At 46.1% G+C, this 10,825-nt stretch overlaps 1 pseudogene; it reads left to right on the top strand.

Moving 5' to 3' along the window:
- Positions 1-5,284: 5,284 nt before the first annotated feature.
- On the top strand, positions 5,285-8,940 carry LOC102833586 (annotated as a pseudogene).
- Positions 8,941-10,825: the final 1,885 nt, after the last annotated feature.

Genomic DNA, 10,825 nt, shown 5'->3' on the forward strand with positions numbered 1-10,825 from the left:
TCCTTTCAAGTGGAGATTTCTCATCTCTGGAGATCTGGATGTGGTTCCGGTTTCTACCTATAGTTTTTTGTATTGCAAAGGCTCTGCAGGAAGCCTCGTTCACTGGGTGTATATCTTTACAGGAACAGAAAACCTCATCTTTCTCCTGCGGAACAGCTGGTAGTTTCGAAATGCTGACCCTGAGGTTAGCAGCCCGATTCGTAACCACTGAACTACCAGAGCTCCTTGTGCCTGTATAAACATCTAGTAAAACCTTGTGGGAGCCTGGCTTCACATGACGGAAAGAGAATGAAACTCAAAATTAGCCCAAGGCTGATCCCTGGGATGTGAGGTCAGACTCGCTTCTGTCTTACAACCTTCTCTCTCCGACACCACCCATCCTGCCCACAACACTCTCGGCTTCACATCTGGGTTCGGTAATCTGTTCCAGTGGCCACACACAACTCACAAAAACATTAGGGAAGTGTTGTTGTTAAGTGCCATTTAGTCGGTTCCGACCCATAGCGACCCTGAACAGGGTTTCTGAGGCTGTAAATCTTTATGGGAGCAGAAAGCGTCATCTTTCTCCCGCGGAACAGCTGGTAGTTTAGAACTGCTGACCTTGTGATTTGCAGCCCGATTCGTAACTACTACGCTAGTGAACCAGATACAGTTCAGGATCAGAACCAACTCTGGATGAAGCAGTTGTCCAGTCAGGAACGCCTCTTGTCTGCCAGACCGCAGGCCTCACTCTTGTCTCTGGTCTCTCAGCTGTGTCGTCCCTCGGCCTCGGCCTCTGTCCACGGGCCTCAACCTGCAGCTGCTCTGTCTCTCCATGCCACCACCTCTGCTGTTGCCACTTTCTTAGGTAGGATCTCACGTTCCACTCATGCGCTTCCTTCTTGATGGTCCTGGAATCTTTCATTCCTGCTTCTGAGATGGCTCCTGGCAAAACTAACCAATCCCAGCCCTAGAATCCTGTAGACCTTTTTGGCATGGTCCTACTGAATCACTTGGTGGGAATTAAGACACTGGATAGAAAAGCCTTATTAAGTAAATATAAGGTAGCCAATATCCTATTAACTTCTACACTAAATGAGATCTATGTGAAAGTAAACACATTCTGTCTTCTCCTGTGGTAGCTATGATGTGTGGACCTCCTTTATCTTCAGTATGCTCTTGTTGGGAGTGTGTGTGTGTACTTTATCATGTTTCCAGTGAGTTGATCAATGTTTAAACAAGCAAGCAGTGATCAAGTGGTTTGATATAAAATTAGTCTTAAAAACCATTATTTGAAAGCCATGTGGTGTACAAATGTTTGTATCAGAAACTTTTATGTGCTGATGATTTGTTGTTGTGAAGTGCCGTCAAGTCGGTTCTGACTCATAGTGACCTATGACCCTGTCTAGGGTTTCCATAGAGCAGCTGATGAGTTTGAACCACCTACCTTGCAGTCCAGCACTTTACCCTGCAGTGCCACACCACCACCATCCTGGAGTTCACAGTGTGGGAAGGTCCTTTGATGGCTTCATTTCTTGGCTGGAAGCAGAGGTGAGGCGGGGGGGGGGGGGGGGGGGTGGTTGCCTGCTCTGTGTCTCAAGACCAGCGAGGACCTGCACAGGGAGGGCTTGTTGTACAGGGGGTTTGTGGATGCAGTGAATTAGCCTTCTTGCTATTGCATTAGCCTCCCTGCCTTCTCCCTTCTTCCTGCCCAGTCTAATCATAACACGGTAACAAAATGAGCTGGTGAAAGCCAGACAGTGTGTCCATTTGACCTGGAGGAAAAAGCCCTAGTCTTTGCAGTGACCAGTGTCTGGCCTGCTGCAACCCTGACCTTGTCCCCCCGCAGGCTCCCAGCATCCACTTCTCTCCAGCCTGTTTGCTTGTTGGATCGCACACTCACCAGTAGTTTCCCATCCCAGGGCCTTTGCATCAGCGTTTGCTCCACATGCCTCTCTCCCTGACTTCCCTGCCTTAGGTATGTTACTGTTAGCCAGGCCTCCCCATCTGATGGTGGTGTTCTGTGGAGTCGGTTCCGACTCAGAGCCACCCTGATTAGGGTTTCCAAGGCTGGAAGTCTTCACGGGAGCAGAAAGCCTCCTCTTTCTCCCTTTGTAGGGTTTCCAGTTGCTACAGCTGTGTGGCCTTGGTGGAGTGGAAGCAGAAACTGAGGTTCAAAAAGGTGAAGCGGGGGGTGGGGTGGGGGTGGGGGGCGCAGTGCCATACAAGGAACGAGAGTGGGGTTAGCACAGTGTGGCCTGGAAGGGTCCGAGTGTTAGAAAGTCTCACGGAGAGCCCCTGCCTTCACCCTGCCCAGGCACACAGGGAGGCCAAGGCCGGCAGCTCGGCTCCAGCTCCGTTCCAGAAGCTGACAGTCTCAGAAGTATTCAGGGGCTCGAAAACGTTCATGAAAACATGCAGTGAGAAGATGAGGGGACTTTTCCATAACCTTCAGAAGCCCCCTTGTCTGTGTGCTGGATGAAACCTCTGAGCTTTGCCCACGCCCACTTCAGTGGGGGTACCCCAGTGAGCGTGCTTTCTGTTCCATCTCATTCACTGGGGTGCTGTAGAGAAAATCCAGGAGGTACCACATGGTCTGCCTTGGATTCCACACGGGTAGGTGAAGCGCTCTGTGTGTCAGTTTGTTACAGGTATGTCGTTGTTGGAGCTGACATAAAATCTAGGAACAGCGTTAGGTGCCTTCGAGTAGGTTCTGACTCATAGTGACTCTGTATAGGAGTGGCCAGTAGGTTCGAACTGCTGCCTCTCAGTTCGTGGTCTAGTGCTTATCCTACAGTACCATACTAGGACACCAGGAAGGTTAGTAAAGTCGATCATTTGAGACTTGGTGGGAACAAGCAGACGCAAAGTCTCTTGTCTTCAAGTCAATTCCCAACGGTCGTGTCCTTTAGGACAGAGCAGGCCTGCCATAGGGTTTTTAAGGCTGACTCTTTATGCAATCCGACAGCCTCATTGTTCTTTCATGCAGTGACTAATGGACTCCTAACTGCTGACCTTTTGGTTAGCACCCAGTGCTTTAACAATGAGTCACCAGGGATCCTGGTAGGACCAGGTTTCTGTTAAAATATGGTTGATTGATACATGGTTTATTAATTATTGAGGGTGTTAAACAGCTATTTTCTATCTTAATTGGAAGAAATAAGAAGGAAATTGAATTAAACTATCATGAATTAGAATTAAAATTCTGTCTTGGAAGACACATGGATAGTAAAGGGAATGTTTAGAGAAGGAATGAATTGTGTAATAGGTAGGCAGTAGGGTGAGATGAACTTTTAAATCAGTCTTTAGAAATGTACATAGTAAATCTGTTTTTCTTAATCCTTTTGGACGTCCTGGTGTGGGGTTGTAATACAGTACTGGACTGCTTATTGGAAAGTTGGTGGTTCAAAACCACCAGCCACTCCTGGGAAACCCTATATAGGGTTGCTATGAGTCAGAACCAACATCTTAACACTTAACAACATCTGTTAATTTAATCAACGTTGGGGCCCTCTCCTGAAGGTCTGTTTTGTCAGCTGTGCTTCCTGTGACGGTTGTTTTTCTACAATATACAGAACGTGTCTGTTCTTCCTGGACTTGCATTTACACTTGAACTTGGACTCCATCACTTACTGGGGCTGGATACGTCAGGTTCTTTCTGATTTGATTCCTTATCAGCAAAAAGGAGGATTCCAGTACTGTTTATGTCCGTAGGATTCCTGTAAAATCACCCAGAACGTACAAGACTCAGTAAACGTTGAATTATGTTAACAACTCTGATGTACCCTGGTGGTACAGTGATTAGGTGGTCAGCTGTTTGAACCTACAGCCGTTAGGGCTGACAATCTACTGCTGTACAATTTGTTGCTGAGTGTTGTCAAGTTGGTGCCAACTCATAGAGACCCTTATAGATAGGGTTTCTGAGGAGCGGCTGGTGAGTGTGAACCACTGACCTTGCAGTCCAGGGCTTTATCCTACAGCGCCACACCAGGATGACGACGGAGCTGTTTAACTCTCTGGAGCTGACTTGGTGGCACACAACAGACAGACTTTGATGATCAGGAGCCCTGCTGGCTCAGTGGGTAAACCTTGGCTACTAACCAGAAGATGGGTGGGTCAAACCCACCAGCAGCTCGGTGGGAGAAAAAACACTTTTACTTGGTCATGTGTGGTTGCTCTGAGCCGGAACTGATCGGGGGCACACACCGACAATAAGACTCAGATGTAAGTGATACCCTGATCCGTCTCGGGGGGACAGAATGAAGGACTGTAACTAGGAATGTCTTCAGTGTCGGCAGTTCTTAGCGAACCTTCTTGCCATGTTTTTTAAGATATAGATTATTAATGACTCTCATCTTCACCAGCGGGGAAGCTGGGTCGCAGAGGGTCACTTGGTCCAGGCCATGTAAGAAGGGACAGTCGGCCAGGTTTCAAATTTGGAATTATAAGACTCAAACCCATGCATACTCTTTGTAAAGACAGACAATGATCAGCGATGGACCAGATATATTTATTTGTGGGGGAAAGGTATTGTTTAGCATGTTTGTTGATGCAGAAAGAGGAGGGCTTACACAAATCTTTGCTGGTCTGATGTTTGTTTATAAAAATGACGGGCAGCTTGCTTCCTAGACCCAGAGGAGTTGAGTTTTATGTGTATTTGTGTGTGTGGAGAAAACCAAATCAAGGCATTACAGTAATGCAATATTCTTTCTGGCTCTGAAGAGACCAAGGTTTCTGGAATCCAGACGTTGCTGGCAGGGTGGTGGTGGGGGGAGGGAGCCTTTTTAATGGCAAACGAATCCTCCCTGAAGCCAGAAGCAGACAAGCCAGGGTCTCAGGAGGTTAGGTTCTCTGTGCTCCGACGGTGGCTTGATTCACAGTGGACACAGTGGTGTTGCCCAGCGTCTCTGGCTATTTTCTGGAGGCCGTGGAGAACAGGAACATTAACAAGGAAGGGGGCAGTGAAGATCAGCAGCGCCGTGGTGGGGAGTCCAGACCAGAGGGCGCCACAGCAGACGGTGAAGGAGAGTGAGCCAGGCTGAAGGTACCACAGCTCTGAGGGCCAGCAGTGGGGGAGTCAAGGGGTGGCCCTTCCTTCGTGTGGACTCCCTACCAGTGGTGGTAATCTTTGTGGAGCTAGGAGAATTGACTCTCCAGAAAAATCGATTCCAAAGGAGCTCTGAATAACTAACTTAAAAAATAGGTATTTGTGGAGCCAAGTGGGCTAGTGGTAACGAGGGCGGCTCCTGGTCTAGAGCTGTAGGGTCTTACGTGATGAGAGTTTTTGCAGCGCTTCTCTCTCAGTGTAACTGATAGTTTGCGTGGTGAAGAGATGGCAGACAGCGTCAAAACCTTTCTTCAGGACCTTGCCAAAGGACTCAAGGATTCCATCTGGGGTATCTGTACCATCTCAAAGCTGGATGCTCGAATACAGCAAAAGAGAGAGGCACAGCGTCGGAGAGGCACAGTGCCCGGGCTCAGAGGAGAGCCCAGAATATAGAGCCGAAGGTAGAGCGTGATCCACGTATGTTTAGTAGAATTTTCCAGTGCTGCGCTTGGAGTGGCAGAGTATTCTGGCTTAGTGTCCTCTTGTTTTATCAAGTGTTTATCCCTATTCTTCAGTCTATAACAGCACAAACTATTGGTGCTCCATCACTCCGTGGAGATGTTTGGGCATGGCTGGAATCTGTCCACACAGCATTTTTAGTGTTCGTTGGGTTCTTCCCCGGTTTGTGGTCAGCAAAGTTGTCAGTGCCGTTTGGTTCCAAGACATAGCTGATGTGGCATTTAAGGTATCAGGGAAGAAGCAACCATTCTCTAGTTTCAGCCAAATCATTGCTGAGATACTTTCAACCTTTTGCTGCAGGCTCTTTTCCTTTTCCTGGGGATGTTTGTGAGTCTATTCCCCTTGTATCTTGTTGGTCAGCTGCTTAGTCCCCTGCATGTTTCCCTTCTGTATTCACGCTACTGCTTTCAATGTCGCTGGTTCAGTAATGGAATGGAGGGGCACCAGCCGTTTTAGTGGCCTTACTACTTTGGATTTGGTTTACCCTTGGCTTTCCTCACAGCAGTGCAATCCTCATACATTATCAGTGGCTGCCTCTTCTCCTTCCTCTTTCCTTTATTCGTTATTAGTGCCAGTGAAGCAAAGACCACGGCAGAGCATACGTTTTTCAGTTGCGCCTCTTCTCCTTGGTGGTCTTCTTAAACAACAGATTTTTTCCACAAGACGATCTACCTGCAGTCAGCTCTGAGTAGCTCAGCTTCTGCAGAGAAGTTTCCCTCACTACGTCCATCTCCTGCTAAACTGAATGCCACTGATGTCACCTGCTTCTCCAGGGGCTGGGTGGGATTGGGAGGCTGTGGCAGATCTTCCTGCTCATTTCTTTCTACCCAGGGAATGTGGGACCCACTCTGCCAAGGGCCCTTTGCATAGTCTCTTCTCCTTGAGGAATTGGGGTTTTTGGTTCTGTTTGCCTTTAGGTAAAATCTTACTGCTAACCAATAGGTGGATTTTTAACACCCTGAGTGTGAAAATATTGCAGGTTTTTCTGTAGCTGTTTCCTAGCATTTTCGGGACTCTGGGCCTGGACTGATATTTTTCTTCCTGTCATTTCTCCTCCTACCTCCGCTTCGTGCCTCCCACCCTTGGACGAATGAAATTTAGAAATCTAGCTGCTTTAATTTGGTCTATTTTTTTCTGTAAAGCGCATACGTAGGATGTGGTGGGTAAAAGAGAACCTCAGTGTTCCTTGTCACTCCCTTTCTAACTATCACTGTCTTGCTTTTTTGGTAACTCAGGTTAGGTTTTGGTCTGTCTTGTTCAACCACAAAAAGATGTGATGAGAGGATAGATCTCAGCTAGATCTGTCTGTTGGGTTTTGAGGGGTGACTTTCATTCTTTCCTTTTGGGGGTCAATTTTCTTCGTACATAAAATACCTCAGCTATGAGGAGTTACCAGTTCTGGACAAGTACCACTGTAACCGAGAATGTTCAGAGGATCCGAACTGTTTAAACTTTGGAGGCTAGAAAGTTTATTGCTGGCCTTTGTCAAGTCTGTTATTTCAAAGGAATATTGGGGCTGAAAATAGGAACTCAAGGATAAAGATATTAATCCCATTGAACCTGTGTGTGTGGGGGGCGGAAATATTTGTGCGTGTTTGTTTACCTGTATATACATATATTATACTTGTGTCTATATGGAACCTTGGTAATGCAGTGGTTGAGCGCTTGATTACTAATCAAAAGGCAGGCAGTTCGTACCCACCAGCTGCTCCACAGGAGTGAGATGTGATTGTCTGCTTTCGTAAAGATTACAGCCGTGGAAACCCTAGAGGACGGCTCTACCCTGTCCTATGTAGGGTCACTGTGACAAGTCGTCGACTCGATGGCGCTGGATTTGGGTGTCTCTCTCTCTTAAGCTGTTATTGGTAAGTGCCATTGAGTTGATTCTGGCTCATAATGACCCTGTGTAGGGTTTCCAAGGAGCAGCTGGTGAATTTGAGCTGCTGGCCTTGTGCTTCAAATCCACGTAGCAGTCCAGTGCTTATCCTACAGCGCCACACCAACACTCTCCTCTTGGATATAGACGTATGTATATACATCATTTAGCTTGTTGATTAATGTAACATTTCTCAAACTTGCTAACATTTCAGATGTCTCATTTGTGTTAAAAAGAAAAAAAACCTCTGGGATTCAAATAGGGCTCTCAGAATCTCATCTATCTCTTTATTCCTTTGGTTTCTGTAGTAAATACTGTGAACTATCTGTATATGCTTACTGTGCAGAATGTAAATGCTATACATTCTCCCCACAAGAAGTTCACAGGACATAGAGAAGACAAAGTGTGTACAACTGATGACAATGACAAGACGAAGTTTCCATCAGAAACGGATGAAGTGCTACAGACATCCAAAGAGGAAAACGAGGTTTTCCAGTGGGGAACTTGGGTTAGATTAACTTCATAGTAGTTATGGCTTGCTTTGAGTCCATGTCCCACTACTGTTCTGTACTAGACATTTACCTTTAGCTGTTGGCAGATAGTCTTGGTGTGGTGCTGTAGGATAAACACTTGACTGCTAACCATAAGGTCGGCAGTTCAAACCCACCAGCCGCTCCTTGGAAATCCTATACAGGGTCGCTGAGTCTGAACCGAATCGATAGCACTTAACAACAACAACAATTTGCAAATAAGGACTATAACTCTGAGAATAAACATGGAAGTATGTAATTGCTCATTACCTACAGAATTCGACTTAAATGGGACAATAATTTTATAAGACTGTTGTACGATGAAACCTGCAAGAGCTGGAAGATACTGGAATCACTTGTTTTCTCGGATCTGACAAATTTTCTACCTGCACCCTGTCAGATTTTGCTCTCTGTTGTCGTTGAGTGTCATCAAGTCTGTTCTGACTGACAGAGACCTTGTATAGAGTTTCTGAGGAGCGGCTGGTGGGTTTGAACTTCCCACCTTGCAGTTAACAGTCCACACCAGAACTCCTTGTTCTCTGTTGGTGGTGGTAGTTGTGTGCCATCAAATTGGTTCCAACCTTAGTGACCCTGGATAGGATTTCTGAGGAGTGGATGGTGAGTTTGACCTTCGGACCTTGCAGTAAGAAGTCCAGTGCTTACCTAACTACAGTACCACACCAGGACTCCTTTAGCACGTCTCCACCTTACAGAGGTCCCAGCTTTTGTATATTTTACTATAGTATACTTTACTTTGGAATAACATTTTATAATGAACAAAGCATAAAATTGAGTAGTGTGTTTATTAATGCAATGGTAGAAGTAGGAATGGCACATTTTTTAGACTGTGAATCTTCACCATTTAATCCTGTCTTCCTTTGTAGACTCAACTTTTTAAAAGTTTCCCGCTGTTTAAGCACATCACCCTGTGTGACAAGAAGAAACAGATGGAGAGCGAGGGAGGGGCTGGGCTCCCCAGTATATTTTAGGAAAACTGCTGGTAAACTGAAGGGCTAACTGAGAGACTTGAAATTGGCCAACGAGAAGGTTTCACTTAACAGCATCTGTTCTTCTGGAACCCTGCCAGATTTGACTAATAGCTTGTCTTCAAGCCAAGAACTTTTGACTCTTAAATTTTACACAGAGTGGGTAAAGGGTGAAGTCCTGTTGGAAAATCTGAACTTAGTTACAGTTGCAAAAGTGTAATAAAAAATCACAGTAAATGCATTTTTCTAAATATTCCTGGTATTATCAGCAACCTGTTACAAAGCCACTAAAAAGTGACTTTGAGGGAGTATTTGAAGTGGTGTAGGGTTTGAGTTTCATGGGCTTGTCTCCTAACACTGATCTTTAGGTGCACCCTATGTGTCTTACTGTTCGCCTCTGTATTCTTCACGCGTTGCTCTTGAGGTATAATTGACATGCCAACTAACTACTCCTAGTGGTGCTGTAGGGTAAGCACTGAACTGCTAATCACAGGTTTGACAGTTCAAACACACCAGTCACTCTGTAGGAGAAAGATATGGCTTTCTGCTCCCGCAAAGATGAACAACCTCGGAAACCCTAGACAGGCTCGCTGTGTGCCAGCTCCATGGTGCCTAACTCCATCAAAAGCAAACAGCTCATGTTGGAGTTTTATACTGCAGTCAGGAGGATGAACGTGTCTGTGCCCCTAGCTGGACTCCTGGTGTGGCGCTGTGGGTAATGAGCTGGACCGCAAAGTCAGCAGTTCAAACTCACCAGCTGCTCCTGGGAAACCCTATACAGGGTCGCTATGGGTCAGCAGTGACTCGACAGTACTTTGAACAACAGTGCATGTTAGCTTTGGTGGTGGTCTGCAGCTTCCTAGGGCCGTTCTGACTGGGTGGGAGCCTGGTCAGTGTCCCCAAAGCAGCGTTGCTGACGGCTGAGGGGTTTGGGCTTGTCCAGTCATTTCTAGTCCGTTGTGGACTGATACTTCGCATAATAATGTGAACTATTAGAAAAATGATACGGAAAACCCAACAGTCATACAAGCAGAAGGCTCAGGTTTTTTAACTTTGGATTTTCTATATGAAGCTCAATTATCAAATTGCTCAGTTTCTAAATATTTATTCTCAGTTTTTGTACTTGTTTATTACAGTTTGGCAACAGAAAGCTCGTGATTCATGGCCATGATTTGAGCAGCACTGCCCTGGCCAATCTGCTTTTTCCTGTTTTGTTTGTTTTTTTAGATTTTATTGTGAATTATGTGATAGTTTACATGGGAGAACATTAGCTGTACTTTCATCCTATTGTATTTCGTTTCATTGCAATGATTACAGTCCCCTCCATGCATCATCAACCAACCAAAGGGTACACCCTGCAAGCCTTCCCCCTGGTCATCAGCACACAGCCCCTATCCCTCCCTGAGTCCAGGGTCCCCAGCTGCTCCATCTCTCATTGTCTCTGCCTACATCTCTGATGTCACTGCTTCTCTGCATAGGGTCTCACACTCCGCTCTTCTCCCTTGATGGTCCCAGGGGCCTCCTCTCCTGGACTGCAAAGTCTGCCACTACCCTCCTTTTGTTACAAAACGTCCACCTTTACATTTCCAACCCTCACAGTCAGTCCTGAAAACAGTTACTCACTATTGAACCACAAGAGTCTTGTTCCCATCTCTTTTTACCAGCACCATCCAGGCAGATTGGAAACCCCTCAATGGAGATTCAACCTTTCCCCGCACCCTCTGAAACTAGGCTCCCTCTTGAAAGCATGTAAGCCAGTTAATTTTTCTTTTGTTTTTTTTTGGTGGCAGGGGTTGGATTCCCTTGTTTTGCTTTAACTGATACAGCCATCTTCTCGTCATGCTCTTATAATTTCCCTCTTGGCGTGTACTTTGGGCTTGAGAAATAA

The sequence above is a fragment of the Chrysochloris asiatica genome, unplaced genomic scaffold (genome assembly GCF_000296735.1).
Source record: "Chrysochloris asiatica unplaced genomic scaffold, ChrAsi1.0 scaffold00220, whole genome shotgun sequence".
NCBI lineage: Eukaryota > Metazoa > Chordata > Mammalia > Afrosoricida > Chrysochloridae > Chrysochloris > Chrysochloris asiatica.